Source organism: Brachionichthys hirsutus, unplaced genomic scaffold, assembly GCF_040956055.1.
Source record: "Brachionichthys hirsutus isolate HB-005 unplaced genomic scaffold, CSIRO-AGI_Bhir_v1 contig_769, whole genome shotgun sequence".
NCBI lineage: Eukaryota > Metazoa > Chordata > Actinopteri > Lophiiformes > Brachionichthyidae > Brachionichthys > Brachionichthys hirsutus.
The window spans coordinates 616,350-633,841 of NW_027180320.1; positions in this window are offsets into that span (position 1 = coordinate 616,350).

A 17,492-nucleotide genomic window follows, 5' to 3' on the forward strand; every position below is an offset into this window, starting at 1 on the left:
TGATGTCTGACTTATCTGAAGGGTGCAGGGAACACCTTTGTTAGCACCTTTATGATTACTCACCTCCTCCTCTGCCCAGCACCGCTACAGTGATAGTGGGTGAAGCCTCTTCTTTAGCGGGGCCTCGCTTTGTGTTCCTGGACCTTCCATCATCAAAGGGATCCCTAAATGCTTGACTTGACGCCCAGTCGGCTCCAATAACTCCGTCCATCGACATTTAGCGTCGACCGAAGCTGATTTTATAAACCCGCTCAACAAACCCGAGGAAATCATCTTTCACCTCAGGAAACCTCTCCAGTTATGGAGCTGCAGTCATTTAAACTGGCCCACACGAACCGCTCCCAGCTCGTCAGGGAGATTCACTCCACCTGTGACCTTGACTATAAAGGCGGGGCCTTTCCGAGACAGCCTGCTCGTGCTTTCTACTTCCTGAATGGCTGGTTCCTCCAGATGCGCCCAATGTAGTTTTGTTTGTGTTTTGTTCTGTGCCACTTAAATTCTTTGTAGTTAACTAACTGTGTGTGTCTCCCTTCTTGGATGCGCCCTTATTAAGCGAGCTGGGCGTGGCAACGCTCATACAGTTTCTGCTACATTTCCCTAAAGCCTGAACTGGCCGACGCGTGAAGTCCCTGTCGTCACATAAATGAAGTACCGCCGGCGTTTACTGAAAGGGGAACGAGACAGACCAGATATCTCCGTATTGCAGCTGTACACAACAGGAATCTGGCAATGGATGGAACACAAACACCAAGACGTTCAGAGGCAGAGACGCACTTCTCTACCGTTACCTTTAACCCCATTTGTTTCATTCATCCATCTCCATTCTCTTCCCATAACTCCCACACACACACATATATCTCCTCTTCCATCTCCATTTCCTTTCTCCCCGTTGTCACTTCACCTTCTCCCACTGCCGCTTTCCTTTTCATTTTCACTCCTTACCATCTACACTACACTGCGTCTCCCTCCCTCCCTTCGTTTGTCCATCTATATCCACCCTCTCAGAGACCCTCGGGCATATTTCCTCTGTTACTTTGGGTATATTCACGGTCGGCTTACAGCAGCAGTTTACTTTAGTTTGTCAGAGAAGCGAGGGTCTTCCAAGTTTGCGCATGAGGAAATGCTGCGCTGTCTCGGGTGTTACAAGTTGCCACTATGACCCTCAAAATCACAACACACAGTGGAAGCCCCTGAAGGGTGGGGGGGGGGGTTGCAGTTGCATTGAAACCACAGCAGCCGGACAGAAAGCCTCGGCACATTTCCAGAACAACCAGGGGCATTGTAAAACGTTAATGGTAATAATGAGCCATTGTTCCGTGGTTGTTCTTACAGTATGTGTTTACGTTCATGATCCACGTTATTCTTCTCATACACTCTGTAGGCTGTATAGACTATAACTATAAAATATAGATTATATTTGTTTAAAACACATCTGCTCATATTGTTTCCTTTTCTTTCTTTTTTTTAGATTGTCACAGGTGTTGATTCAACTTTGGTCATTTTACAACCCAGTGTTTCTGTGCTTGGCTCAAGTTATCTCCAAGCGGCAACCTCCAGGGCTGAGAAATGAAGCCAATGCACAGCTGCCAAAAACACGCTGCTGCTGCTCAAATGGCCATTTAAGGCTGGCTCCAGAAGCGAGTCGATCCCTATAGAATATGCTCTTTATGAAAATGGCAGCAGCAAAAGTAAACATGTCTGCAGCTTGGTTTATATATTTAAAAAAAATATGGTTTAGCTCTCTTTGGCTATTTTGCTAAAGTATATAGCGATGAATTCTGAACACCAGTTAAGGGCGGGGCCCTTCTGATTGACAGGCAGCAGTCAGTGTGTGTGTATGTATGACACATCGTGTGTGAGACTTTGGAGTCTGTTCATATTTCATGCAGATTCAGTCTCATGTGTCGTGTTAATAGACTGTACAAGAAGAAGTCTAGGATTTACTTCTTTACAGCTTTAATGACAAGATATTTTAGTATTTTGTACATTGGTATATTTTCCTTGCAATTTATCTTTTGAATCTGTCGGTTACCTTTAGGATCCCTCTGACATTTGTTTTATTAATTCAGTCTCTCTAAAGATTTTGTGTATAATTGATGGGAAGGTTGAGCCATAAAACAAATGCAGACATCATACTACTTCTCTTTTAGGCTGTCGCTCTCACTCATAAAGTACACATTACTGTCAAAATGTGTGGATTCGGGTGGTTTTTATAACTCTACAATCTACGAGAGGGGAAATAAAAGATGAAAAATGGAGGTTTGAAATGGAAAGAGAGTTTTTTAAATTCTACTTCTTCAACTAAATATAGAAAAGTTACTGAATTACAGAAAAGTCTCTTGTGATAAATAAACATGTTTGACTCTAGAATGCACATTTACAAAAGAATATAACAAGAAGACATGTTGGGGATATATTTATCATTAATGTACAGGTAAATTATTTTACAGCTATCTTCACTGTGCATATTTCACATACTGCTATCGCAGAGTAGTTCAGCCTCAACTTGACTCCTCTCAGTTTTGTAATCAGGTACTTTTCCAGAGTTTATTTTCCATTCGGTGATGATAGTATTGCTAAAGTGTAGCTGGTTATCACATCAAAAATGCTGTGACATCATTTTTTCAACATGACACACACCTGTTGCCCCGCCTCATGATCGATCAAAGACAGGAAGCGCCACACCTCCTTTATTCATGGCCTGCAATTATAATAATGTTAAAAACACACTGTTGTGCTTGCTGCGGGACGTTCTCGGTACAACAAGCATGAAAAAGCAGCTTCATTTACGCCATGTATATTTTATTATTGCCATCAAATGAGAACAGAAGGTTGCGTGCGAGTAGGAACTACAGCAAGCGCGAGGATCGCTAACAGCATCTGTCCCGTGGACAGTCTCCTTTCGCCTGATTCAGATTAAACTGACTGCAGTTTGTCTGAAAACACTCGCTTGTGCCTCCAGCGTCCTGTGGCCTCTCAGCCCCAGACACACAGACACATTACCCCACCCACAAGACCTCCGCATTAATTCATTGTGACTGCGCCTAGCGCTGCTACCCCACAGACACACACACACACACACACACATATGAATACACACATAAACACAACTCTTTATGATGCCGCTTTGAATGGAAATGAAAAAAGACACCCTCGGGTTTTATGGACTTTACATATGGACTATACCTCTGGTCTCGGATGTGCAGACTGTGTGTGAGGACCTTTCCAGATGTTGTGTGGCTTCCTCTAGAATGGCTTTTAATCGGAGTCAGCAGTGCAGGAGAGCAGCAGCGGGGTATGATGTCGACATTAGACGCTCACGCGCCGTGCTTGTTTTCTGATATTCATATCATACTGGTTACATATTCACGCCCACGCCTGAGTGGAATAACACATGCCACTTATTTCACATGCAAAACATACACCTCTCCACACAGAAGGCCCAGACTGCATCCCTTAGGATCAGGGGAGAGTCTGGCCAATGGACTAACTTTCAAATGCTGATCTGCTTTTCCTCACGCACGCTTACATAAGAGAGTCTTTCACAGCTGAAAGATCTCTTTCCCTTCTGAAGGTTTGATCTTTGCTCCGCTGATGGGACTGCAGAAACAGGTCTAGGCCGTAACGTTCACCATATGTCTCCTGGAAACCACCGAGAACAAAACAAAGCCATCAGCAATCCGTCAGAAGGGAGCAGGCCAAACTCTTTTACTCCCAGATGACCTCAGATTCATTCTAGATGCAGCTATATCGACTCAAAGATTTCCAAACCTTTTCAACTCCAGATGCAAATGAGAAATTTATTCTCGCAATAAAGTCCAAACTCATAGATGCACATTATTGAGACCTTTGAAAAGTATGACTGCTATTACTTATTCATCACGCTGTTGCATTATCAAAAAGTCAGTCTGGTCTCAGCTCTGATGAATACGATGGACTTTGTTTTGTTTTTTAATGCATATTCATAGAAGAATCAATCAGCACTTCACTTATGAGTTCATCAAAAAAACATCTGCATTTTCATTCTGTTTATCAATCATGCTTGGATCAAGGGGTATCCTACATTATGCTTGGCCTACACACAAATGAAAATGCATGTGAGTACTAGTTTTTAATATTAATGTGTAACTTACAGTGGAAGTTGCAGTCGTAAAATCACAGTCACAAATTAGGCACTGCGGAAAATCACAATAGCCTAAATTATAGATAGATAGATATACTTTATTCCAGACTCAAGGTCCATAGCAAAACACACAGTATATAAGATTAAAAACACAAAAAAGAGGCTTAGAAAATCAAGTAAATATTGTGTAACTTTGAATTTTCTCTTCCCACACTTCCTTTTTTATGCCAGTGATTAAATAAATCCATTCTGCAGCATTTTTAAGTCAAGAGATAAAATATCACTTGTAGGTTTTTAAGAAAAGATAATTTGATTCATTCGTTTTCTGTTGGGGGTGGGGCCGGGGGTCGGGACGGAACCTATCACAGCTGACTTTGGGCATGAGCCGGGGTACATCCTAGACCTAGACAATGGTCAATGGTCATTTAAAGTCACCAGTTAACCTAAACTGCATGCCTTTGGTTGTGGAAGGAAGTGGGAGAACACCCATCCTCAGACATACAGAAAATGGGGATTAGAGCCCAGGACTTTCTAGTTGTGAGGTAACACTGCAACCTATTGCCCCTCCAAGTGGCAAGAAAAGAAAAGATTCCGTTTGGAGTAAATTGCTCTTTTAATTGTGGAATATGAATATATTAATAATAAAATCAATCAATAAAATATTTTTTTCTATTTTTTTTATATGGGAATACCATTTGTGATTAAATCTTGCAGTCAAATGAAGCAGAGCAGAGCAGTCCGTTTGATTCACTCTAATTCAATTAATGAACATGCATCTGATCGGGTGCAGGTGGCTGCTATCAAGTTAAAATGAGCAATTTATGACCAATTCTGTGCGGTTGAGAGAGGCCGCGACTCGAGGAGCTCCTCTGTCTGGAAAAAGAACAAGAACAGTGATGGGATTTATTTTTCTTATTTTATTACATAAAGGATTAAAGGTTTCTCAAGACCTCAGGTGATTGAACTGTGTTTATTTCTTTTATCAGACCCTGAACTGCTACGACAGCAAATATGTCAAGTGCCTGAAATTGAGATAAATCAAATGCTCCTTGAGTATTCAAAATATTTTCAACTTTTCGTTGTACTTGATCTGCCAAGCCATTAAAATCCTCGCTGAGTCACTCTACTGTGTCTTAATTAAGGAGACCACTTTGGAGATTTATTCTTGAGACCAATTACAGCATCTATGACTCGACGGTGAAATCAATCAGTGCTGGTAATATGACATCATAAGTGACTATGCAACTCTCCTGAATGACATTATGGCAGCAATGAAAAGAAATGCCTTTGGGAGAGCGACAGGCGAGAGGCCAGAACGAGGGTGTCCAGTCGTTTCTTAAAACTAATTGTATTGAAATAGTGTTGAAATTTACTTGAAAAATACACAGCAACTAAATTATATAATAGAATATGTTAAATGCTATGGCTTTAAGCTGTAATTTTCAATATGTACAAAACCATTTTTTAAAGTCAGGATGTGTTGTAAAGTAATGGTGGAGGTAGATAAAGATGCAATAGAAGGAATATTTTTGTTGCTCTAACAACTTTGTTTTTTGTGAAGGGACTGCATCAGATTGATTCACCGAACCACCTCATTAACTCCTGGATGGAGTACCATTAAATCTGAACCCTGATCAGTTCTGTTGATTTATGTCATGGTTCCACCAATGCTAAACATTTTGGTTGAATAAATCAATCCTGCTTTTTTATTTATTTATTTATTATTATTATTAACCAGATTAGTCAAACTTGAAAGTCTAACACAAAATCTGTCACACAGTCCAAACAGCTTCAAAATCCAACGAGTGGTCAAGAACCAAAGCTGCAGTTCGCTTCGTAGTGGAGGACAAAGGGCCACTAATGAGGCTTACCTATGACAGCTAAACGCTAGGACGCAGACCTGGAAGGATTACCCCACAGAAACAGCCTCCACATCATAGACTCTATCCCTCGGCCCGTGGAAGTCTTTCATGAACACCTAGTCGGGGGGTCCTGGGATGAAATGTGTTCCCATTATTTGGTATCAGAGCATGGGGAGAACCTTATTCAGATAGTCCCTGCTTTCATGCATTAAACATCTGAGAGCGGGTGAAACATGAATCATCTAAAGCAGCCCAACACACATTCGTGAAGATTAAAGCACATCCTTTCTGAAGCGACAGACACACACTAAGACATGACAAAGCTTTGTAGCTTTTGGCCGTATAGCTGCTTTTCACTCACAGCCGGGTTTCCGGATATAACCGAGAACGGCAGCGAGAGGATTTCAGTCACTCTGCAGGGGGGCGGTCTCTAGTCTCGATGACCTCCCTTTTTCCTACAACCGACAAAGGATTAGTCATTGGAGAAGGGAAGCGAATGGCTAACGAGATAGCACTGAATAGGACACGCTACACTAGAAGTGGACAAGCTCCCATCGCTCAGGTCTTTGTGACTGATGTGATATATGATTATTATTTTTCTCAACACCGACTCACATTTTTCGTCGTATTTCAGGTTACTTTTCCTTTTAGTATAAAGTATATATTTCCAAAGTGTGACGACATTACCATTAACTTTTTTTTGGAAATGTCAGTGTTAATCCTTGATTCATTCTGTGTCCATTAGTTGCTCCTGTTGTTGCCGGGCAGATGCAACTGTAGGATGTGCATGGCGAGGAATTCAAGCTCAAGAGACGCAAATGGCGCCAGGTGTTAAGTTTGGATTGCTCTCCCAAGCTGGTGGGATGGGAAGGAGGTTTAGTTCACAGTTTTCATTTTGTTATTTTGTGCCGTGCACTTTCACATCTGTTGAGCATGGATCCGTAAGAACACACAATGCAGCTGCAAAGTGCTACACACAACTGCAACGTGGCGGACATACAGACCCGCACAGAGTCTCGCCCATTGACGATGTCCTTCTCCATTCTAAAGAGTCATCAACTGTCCTTAACTGTGATGCTCGCGTTATCTGACCTTTCAATACAGGCCCTTTAATTGAAGTCCAGACAGCTTGGAGCTGGAAGCTGCCAGTGATGTAATCTGATGGAGCAGTTAGCCACTACTTGCAACAACCGATCTTAGCGTCGCACTTTTATAGCTCTCTAAAGGCAAAATATGCATCATTATAATCGATGATGGAACCAATGACCTTCAGAAGGAAGACCGGGTACTACTTTTCATGTAGTAATGTATTTCATGATCTTTTTTTTTTAGTTTTTAGGTATAGGATTGTTGTTTCAGTACCTGTCCGGAGTGCTTCAGGTGATCCACATAAAACTATACACTCAATTAATAGGTTACCTGTTTTAAATTCCTGCAGTACATATTTTAGGGGGGGAAACTATATTTTATGTATTACATTATCTGCACTCCAGTTTAAGATTCAACAAACAAGAATGTTATTTTTGCATACACAGTGTTCTTGAACAAAATGTACCTAATTATGTATTTTCAAAAGCGACAAAGCCAATGGGAAAACTACAATAAAATATATTTTACTGACAAGGAAATGTACACGGATACTGAACATGTAAGTGGCCCCTCTGTCGCGAACGTGGCCCCTCTGTAGAGAATCTGGCCCCTCTGTAGAGAACGTGGCCCCTCTGTAGAGAATCTGGCCCCTCTGTAGAGAACGTGGCCCCTCTGTAGAGAATCTGCCCCCTCTGTAGAGAACGTGGCCCCTCTGTAGAGAATCTGGCCCCTATGTGATGATGAATTGATCTGATTAACCAAAGGTCTGAAAACATACAAAAAAACATTTACAGAAAAATCTGTATTTTATATAAACTCTTATTTCTTCTCTTCTCAACTCCTCATTCCTGTAAATAACATTAAGTTAATGAGTAAATTGGAAGTGAACTCATATCAATCCACAAGTCAAGTGTGGATACAATTTAGAAGTACATTTTTGCACTTGAATTGAAATGCATCTAGGCTAACTCTGTGCAGAAGAGATTAGCATGACCTGCTGTGAATTATGGGTAAGGGCCATAACTCTTAGAATGATGACTTTCCTGACAGTCCTCCCGGCTGTGTGACTAAACAGAGATGATTTTAAGCATTTTAGAGGGTTGCATGCAAGAAATAAATAAAATGAATGAACGGAATTAGATTTAAGAAAACAAATAAATCTTCATTGACTGCGGCCCCATTTAATCCTATATCATTCCCATAATGTGACCGAACTAAAAGCCAAATTGATGGATCACACTGTTCAATGCAAAACTTCTTATTTACAATATGTCACTTGTGCTGTATTTACAGTCAGAACAACAAACTTTGTTTTTAGCCTGATGACTCTGCATTTTTACACTCATCACCGGGAGTTGGAAAAGGCTCATAAAAGAAGAGATTGAATCATTTTCAAGCACATTTCTTCACTTCAAGTTCAAACACACAATATTCCAGAAGTAGGAGTTTATCTTCTGTCAAGTGACAACAACATACATCACACATTTCCCCACCTACTGCTGCACCATTTAATGCATATGCAAATGCATACTCAAACTTACCAGAGTAGTTATTCTGATGCTTTGTTTCAAATGGCAGGTGCATCTCTTGCCACTAGAGACATCTTAATACTAAATACAATACACGTATCAAAGGATCATGGGAGTGAAATGCGAATGGCACGACTTTAAACACGTTTTAAACATGATCTGAAGCATTTTAAATACGCTGAATTGAAAAAGGCCCAGAATATTATTGTGCATGTCATACTTGAAAGTGCTTTTATATCTAATTGCCCCTTAAATGTGTGGTTGAACCTGCATGAAGCCTCGTAAGTCTGTGATTTGGCCCAGCAGAGCAGGGGGTGGGGGGGATGGAGATCCCTTCAGTTCCTCGACACAAAAGGTCTCCATTCACATTTTCAAATTTAGCTGACAGGTGTCAAACTCAGTCTGACAGCATCATTAGTGAGAACCGCCGGATGCGTGTCTGATGAAGGAGCGAACAGAGCAGGAAACAGGGCTGTAGCTGAAGGCAGGTGGAAGAAGGGCTGGAGTGACTAATGGACCCCCCCTTCCCCATTCAGGGTGTTGAACGTGACTGGTGTTTGTTCAGGTGAACCGACTGAACTGATCAGTCAATGTGTTGCTCATAACTTACGTCTCCTGCCTGAGGCACCGCACGGAGTCACTTCTGTACATATTTGACTGCAGCGGCTTTATAGCTGGGGCATTATAATGCAGGAGCTTTGATTAAGGGCCATTCCAGCCTGTGGCATCATGTCGGAGAGTGTGGGAGATGATTGGATGCAATGCTGCATGCTTAACCATAAAGCAGGCAGCATTGTGATTGGCTGAACAAATAGCCATTGGAGAATGAGTCAAAGTGTAGCCATACTCCCGTTGCTCCCGACAGTGATTTTTTTCCCCTTCTCCCTCTGCTGCTGTTCTTCTCATCTTGTATTCCCTCTTCTCCTTCTTCCTTCCTCGAAAAACACTGGCACAGATCTGAGCCAAAACTAATCGTTTTTTATTCATGCTTTTAGCGGGCCTGCAAAAAGTATTGGATTCCTTTAAGATGGAGCAGAAGGCACAGTTTAAAACAGCATTATCCTTCCAACAACCTTCAAATCAATTAAATTCACTATTGAGAAAAGAAAAAAAATGGGGGGTAAAAAAATGCTACTAATGGAGCCTAAAGAGATTTGGCACACACGCAGATATACCGGTAGGTCCTCCTATACGTTTGTGGAGATGGCCACGTAGCACCTCATGTCTTGGAAACACACAGTAGCTCGTTACAGAGGGCAGATGCTGCCGTTTGATAGTTAGTCTGAGATGCTTTTAACACATTTGGAACCAGAGTATCTGATGCCCTATACATGTACACCCAGTCTGACACACACACACACACTGGCTGCAAACCCAAAGTCAGATGGTTCGAGGCTATGCAGAGCAAACAGCTGTTACCATTTTGGACACTTAGCTGAATGGAGCTTGCTGAGTTTCTCAGTCAATTCTGACCCCCCCCCACAAAAACAAAAAAACTAATCTCCCAAAGGGAATCGCTCCCTTTCGTGGATTCTGACGGGAACCAACAGGCTCGGCTACCTGTGTCTCGTACTAAATGTGATTAGGGTTTTGTGCTGACAGGTGACTGAATGTCTTGACTCACATCATTAGATCACATCTCCAGAGAGGCTCCTCAATTCTTCTTCTTGGTTTCTTCTCACACGCTCCCCTCTCTTTGTTTCCCTTACAAATTAGATCTGCTTTCTCGCTCGTAGTTCAGATGGATTACAACGTCTCCTCAGCTGTAAATCTATTAATATTCACTTTGGAGACCAAATTCTATAAAATATAAAAGCCCCACACAAGGGGACACGTACACACATACAAACACACCTGGCCGATGTAGCGTGTTTGTTATGTGTGTCATCATGAGACTGATAAGAAATAGTCCACTCACAATGGCCATGGCTCTCAGATCAGGCAAGGACCAATAAGAGGAGATGATATTGTCCCAACTTCCCAGAGTTGTGGGTTTCCCGAGAGTTGTCTCGATTCGAATCCTAAGACTGACCTGCAAAGAGAACTGAGACGTTAGACTTTGGTTTATGACTTGACCTGCCTCTCTTTGCGTTGTATTTCATTTCAACCTTGCAAGGCCTTTATGTGAGGTAGGCGAGAGAGTCCCCCCCCCCACAGTGAGAACATTTACAACAAGAAAGTATATACAAAAAAAAATGCATACAAATAGAGTTTTATCAAAAGCACAAACCACCGCTCTCGAAGTGTGTGTGTGTGTGTGTGTGTGTGTGTGTGCGCGTGTGTGTGATTGAAAGATGTTGTGTTCCTGAAGAAAGAACTTTGTGCTTATCTGAAACAGCACATTGCCTTTCCCTCCCCCTCACTCACTGTCAGCGGATCAAGGAGAGAGTTGGCGAATCATCATGATTCCTTTTTTATTTGTTGAATCTTTTTGGTTACTCTTCATTTGCAATTGTAATTCCTTTGATGCAACACAATTGATGGAAATATACATATTTTTATTATATTATATGGCACCCTTGTCAGGATAGCAAAGACCATAAGCAGCATCAAAAGCCCCTCCGCATCCCAGTTCAATATCTGACACTGTGGTACAATGAGGGAAGCTGTTTGTAATGCCAAGCAGAACCATTAGTCTTAGTTGACTAAATTAATCTTAATCTTAACCAGTTTATTGGTTCATTGGTGAATTTCTGGAAATGTAGAATATGCTTTAGCAGACTTTTCTGATAAAGACACAACTACAGTGGGATGATTTTAATGTCTTCTGAGTGTGTAAACGATTTGTCTTGCTCCTGGCAGCCTGCGTTGTCATGGTAATACATCAAGCTCAACTTGGGGCAAAGCTAAAGATGAAACAGAGAACATGAGACAAAAGAGAAATGAAAGTGTAGAATGAAAGAAAACATCAGTGAAGCAGAAGAAAGCTGCTCAGCGGGCATAAACTAAAAAGGGTTTGTTAGCACAAATAAAGCCAAATGCACCAAAAACAGCCAATCGTATGACGAGAGAGAGAAACCAAAAGGTCGGAAGTAAGAAAAGTGATAGAACTGAGGGATGAGTGAAAGAGAGGCAGGAAAATAGAGAAGAAAAACAGAGGAAGGGAAGAGGAGAGCAGAAAATGTCAAGCTTAAGGAGGAAAGGAAAGGAGTCGAGGAGAGAGGGAGAGCGAGATGCATGGTGGAGAAAGGTGGAGAAGGGTTTGATAGAAACGGAGGCCATTATTATCTCTTCTCATTAATACTGAGGGAGAATGTCGCACCAAAGAAATGTCGCACCAAAGTAAAAAAAAAAAGAAGTAGAAATGTCTCAGGAACAAACTGGAATATTTTTGTTTTTGGAACATTTCATGGACAGAATAATAATTTGTGAGGCATCTATACTTCTGGGGGTATTGTAATGTATTCACACATGGTGAGAGGGGAGAATCGACCAAGCGGTGGGTCGGCTATAAACCAAAAACCACTTTCATCAAGAAAAACAGACTTACAACCTCATAAAGACAAGCTACATTCAATCATATTCTTTCAGCCTCCACCCCTTCGATTTGGTTTCCAAATATTTCTCATCCCATCCAAAGTTTACTGACATATTTTTTTACACATCCTCTGTGGCGTCTCCCCCGATTAGACGTCCAAAAAGTGTCCCCTTTTTAACAGCTCTCCAGCTCTCTTCTCTTATCTGTTTCAATTCTATCCCTCTTTTCCTCTCATCATTCAGTCCCTGTCATATTCATCCATTCGTTCTCTCACCCACTCTGCCTTTCTTCTCTCTCTGGCCTTTTTCATTAGAGGAGCAGCATGAGGGGTGTGTGTGTGTGTGTGTGTGTGTGTGTGTGTGTGTGTGTGTGTGTGATTGCTCCAGCATATGTGAGGGGTCTGTGAATCTATCATCACACATCAGACACAGACACACAAACACACACACACACACACAGGGAGAAACAACAAGACGCCGATGCAAAAGAAAGGGAGCATTGCTTCACGCGTCCACACACTTCCCTGTTCTTGTGTGGCCTCAGCGGTGGTGTACTTTACAAAGACGATTGATTTTCACAATAACATTTAAGACGGCACACCTGTCAGTTAAGATGGGATCCCTGTGGGGGGGGGGCAAAGGTGACATGAGAGGTTCGAACCATAGTTCTTGAGGCCCCCCATTGAGAAAAAGCCGGGGAAGAGACGATCAGAAGCCGGTAATTGGAGCACGAAGATGAGTTTCATATCCCCGAATGCTTTCTGGTGATTTATCCGTCAGCGAGACATTCGGCTGTTCTCCGGGAAAATAAAGTTGTTGTAAGATGACAACGCAAACCCCATTACTGCAGAGCATTTTTTTATGAAGGTGTAAATGCGTAAATCTGTTTGAAATGCTCAAATATATCCAGTAACAGTTTTGCAGTGAATGCTTCCCTTCATAGCCTCCAGCATGGAATAAAACTGTGTAGTTTGGAAACGACTGTCTGTGTAAAAATTGAGCTAAACAAGTTGGGAATTGGTACATTTCTTTCTCTGCTAAAGGATTTCAGCGTTCACTCTCTTTCTTCTTTTCATTCTTGAGTTGGATTGTTTCTGAAAATTTTGATTAAATTCTGGATATCATCTTGTATCTTTTGGGTATAAATCTATGTCGTAAAAAGGCTTTTAGTTTCCATGATATGAATATAAAATGTATTGTGCAGCAAAATATACAGTACAACAAACCAAAGCATGAATGTAGTTCAGAGAAACCTGATGAGGAGCATTCAAAACAAAAACATGTTTTAAAAGTGTGAATAACAACTTTTTACATTTTGCTGTGGAGCGCCAGGAATGCTTTGTGGAAAAAAAAAAAAAAACGTAATCAACTTCCCATCTGCAAGAGGTTGATCAGATGATGACTGATAAGGACTTGATATTTTGGGTGAACTGCTCCTTTAAGGTGCTCACAGCAGAATAAGCTTCTTTAAGACACTGGGGCAGGTGAGTGTTTCATCAATAATCAATACGTTTATAAATGTGACAAACTCCTTTAGAGCAGATATTAAATGGTGCAGCGCTCTGATGTACTCCCCCCCCCCCCCCCCCCCCCCCCCGTGTGTGCACCGATGCTGTGATTGCAGGGTCTGGGACGCAGCCTTGCGTAAAAGCCACCGCTTCATTCCGCACTTAATCACACGCTGCAGCACGGAGTAAATATCTAATCACACACAGCGGGCTGCTTCAATGCTGATGAACGCGCTAATGTGTTTATCATGCCGCAAATACATCAACAAGTAAAAGCAGGAAAGATATTGACACATGTCTTTCGGAAATGGATGAGAAATTCCATCTTTTTCCACTTTAAGTAACATCCGATCACACACACACGCAAACACACACACACACACACACACTGTGTGATCTATCTCAATGCCACGCCTCAACAGATTCAATCAGAGGGGAGACTTAGGAAAAAAACTATCTGTGGTTTTATTTTTCTTTCTATACCCTCTCTCCATTCACCCACCCACCCACGCACACACGCGCACACACACACTCTCTCTCACACACACACACGCAATCTCTCTTTCATTTCTCGGTTGGAGCAAAATAACTTCAGTCTGAATGCTTCCACAGTCCTCGCTATAAAACTAAATTCAGATTTACAACAGAAGCACACTCACACACACACACACACACACACACACACACAGAGCACAGTAAAACATCCATCCATTTACTTCCGCTTTTCCGCTTTGCAGGTCACAGGAGTTGCTGGAGCCTATCCCAGCTATGGGTGAGAGGCAGGGTACACCTCGCACGCGTCGCCAGCGCATCGCGGGGACACACAGAGACAGAAAATTGTTCACACACACACTCACACACTACGGACAATTTTGAAGTAATTATTTCACCTAAATTACATGTTTTTGGAGGTGGGAGGAAACCGGAGAAAACCCACACAGACATGGGGAGAACATACAAACTTTCTTGCTGTGAGGCAGCAGCGCTACCCACTGCACCACTGTGCCGCCCTGCACAGTATACCGATGTGTATAATATATAATATCAGTCAAGGAATAGACGTGAAGAAGGTAGATGACTTCAGGTACCTCGGGTCAAAAGTGCAGAGTGATGGAGAGGATGTGGAAAGGAGGTGAAGAATCGTGTGCAGGCAGGCTGGAATGGGTGGAGGAAAGTATCAGGTGTGCTCTGTGAAAGGAGCGTGTCAGCGAGGATGAAGGGAAAGGTCCACAAGACAGTGGTGAGGACAGCCGTGATGAACGGCTTAGAGACAGTGGTGAGGACAGCCGTGATGGACGGCTTAGAGACAGTGTCTCTGAGGAAAAGACAGGAGGCGGAGCTAGAAGTGGAGGAGATGAAGATGCTGAGGTTCAGGTTGTTTAGATGTATGGTGTGTAATCGATCACTGCTGACCTCCTGCTTATCACACAGACATTTGTTTCAACCATAAAGATCACTGTACACGCCATTTAAACGCACTGCTGAAAATATGAATACTATATTCTCCATGCTTTCTCCTACAGGTTCAGCCGTCATTAAGTTAAAGTCTGCTTTTTCTATGCCGTTTTCGCCTCTTTTCATGACACAGAATTGAGAAATATACACAATTCACAGGCTGGAGGAATAAACCATGCAGGTGGGGCGCTGAAATATGGCAGCCGATTGACTAATTAAAAAAGGAAATCCCATTTTCGCATCAACTTTTCATATCCCGGGACTGATTTGATACGCTTGATTCAATACCAAATTCCAAAATCTCACCTGAGGCGGCGGATATTGCCGAGTGTCTGAGTCTAAATCCATCTGTTAGTGTGGGAAACTGAGCCTGCTGCTGTCTGCCTCGGCAGAGCAGGTTGCACTGCAGACTTAAGCAGATGCTAAAACTAAATTAAGATGTCTTATCTTATTTCTTCTTCCTCCTCAACTCCTGAGCCCCAATTGCTCCATCCCAGTCACTACTATCCCGTCCTCCACCTCTTTCCATTAAGTTATATTTGTTTATTTTTCCTCTTCCTCCCGGTATAAACTCTGACACCGAGCCTAAGGAGTATTAAAAGTTTCAGTGGTGGATTAATGGTGGATTAATGCCAGATGTCAAAAAAAAAATTAAAGTGACCCTTTCATTTCTAGTTATTAGGCCAATTTTGTGGACTTAAAATTAACCACGTTACTAAATGAGAGCTGAAGAAGGTGGGGCTAATGGGTGATGCCATCATCAAGACCAATTGTGATTGGACGACAGACTGTGCTTTTACATTTTCAACAATGTCAGATATATTATGTGTTACATTTATTTAAATTTAAGACACGGGAGCACAAAAAATATTTGACTGCAGCTGGCATCGGACCAGAATAATTAGATCAGACATGTTTAAGTTAGCAAAGTCATGATTCAGACGAAAATGTTGACCCAAATATTAGCTCCCATATTGCTGGCTTCTTTAAACTGTATTCATCTGGCAGCGCACAAGTTTATTTTACCTCCAAACTAACCATAGACCTTTCCTCCTCTTCAAACAAGCAGACATGGTAATTAAAACATCTCCCATTAATTAATACATTCTCTTCTACTTTGCAGGTAAAGGGAATTGTCGGAGCCTATGCCAGCTTGCTATGGGCGAGGTACACCCTGAACGTGTCGCCAGCGCTTCACAGGGCCACACACAACCACTCTCTCACACCCTCACACATCTGTGGAACCTTGTTTCTATGAGAATGACCAATGTATACAATCCTTTAATTAGTTGCAACATTCATTTCAGCGTTTGTAGGAATCTATCCAACAGAAATAAACTTCAGAAATACAAGACATTATTGGAGATGAAGATACTTTAAAGTCTGACTTGGTTATAAGCCAGATATTCCAGGGATGTGCGAGTCGTTCTGCCGGCTCCCTTCCCTGGCGACGGCAGTTTGTTCAGTTGGGTGAGACGGTTAGGGAGGTTGCCCTCAGAGTGACAGTGGGCAGCGGCCGTGAATACAGATGTCAGCTGACGAGGAAGTCATCTTCTCTATTCGGAGACAGCTTTCATGATGCAGTCGGAAAAATAACATCTGTCATCATCATATACAAATTCATCAGACACCGTAAAACGCTGGTCATGAATAAAATCATACCTGCAGTTGTGGTGAAAGAGAACCCAAGCTTGTTTCTTTCAGCACAATTGATTTACTAAGCCCAACATTTTAGATTTGTAGGTCAACCAAGATCCTCAGACCCCCGGCGGTAACACACCGTCTAACATTTGAGCGTTTTTAAACCACCACAAAGTCTATGAATCAAACCCAAGCACAAAACCTTCCGACAGGAACTCACCGGCTGCTCCAGGGTCTAGAATGATTTTTTTTTTTTTTTTTTATTGGCTCCTACCAGAAAACAAAGGTTTTTATTTGCTGTCTAGATGAAAAACAGCCAATGCAAGCGAAATCAAAGGGCGTAGATCAAATCTAGATAAAAGAAATCAGTCAACAGTTTCTTTCACTTTCTGAAATCGGTGTGTTTCAGGATGTCATCATTGGTACAGGACTTTTGTAGGAACGTTTTATTCTAAAGAACAACTGTGTTAACACGGTGTGTTAAACCACAGTATTTTAAACAGATTTTTCCCATTAGAAGGGATAAACAGACACGCCGAGGGTTGTTCCACCTTGCTGGAGGAAGGCCCTGAAAAAAGTATTTGAATAATACTTTCATAGAATTTGACAGTCGTTGATTCCTAATGAGAGGGGGAGGTTATTGATCGGTGTCATTGTTATCCAGGCACCTACAACAGCCATTAATAGATATATTGGAGGTGGTCTCAACCCCCCCCCCCCCCCTCATGTTCCACTGTTGATTTTCTGGGGCCTGGCTCATCTACTGAGACCTTGCTGGGCTTCCGGGAGCACCTCCACTATTTTATCA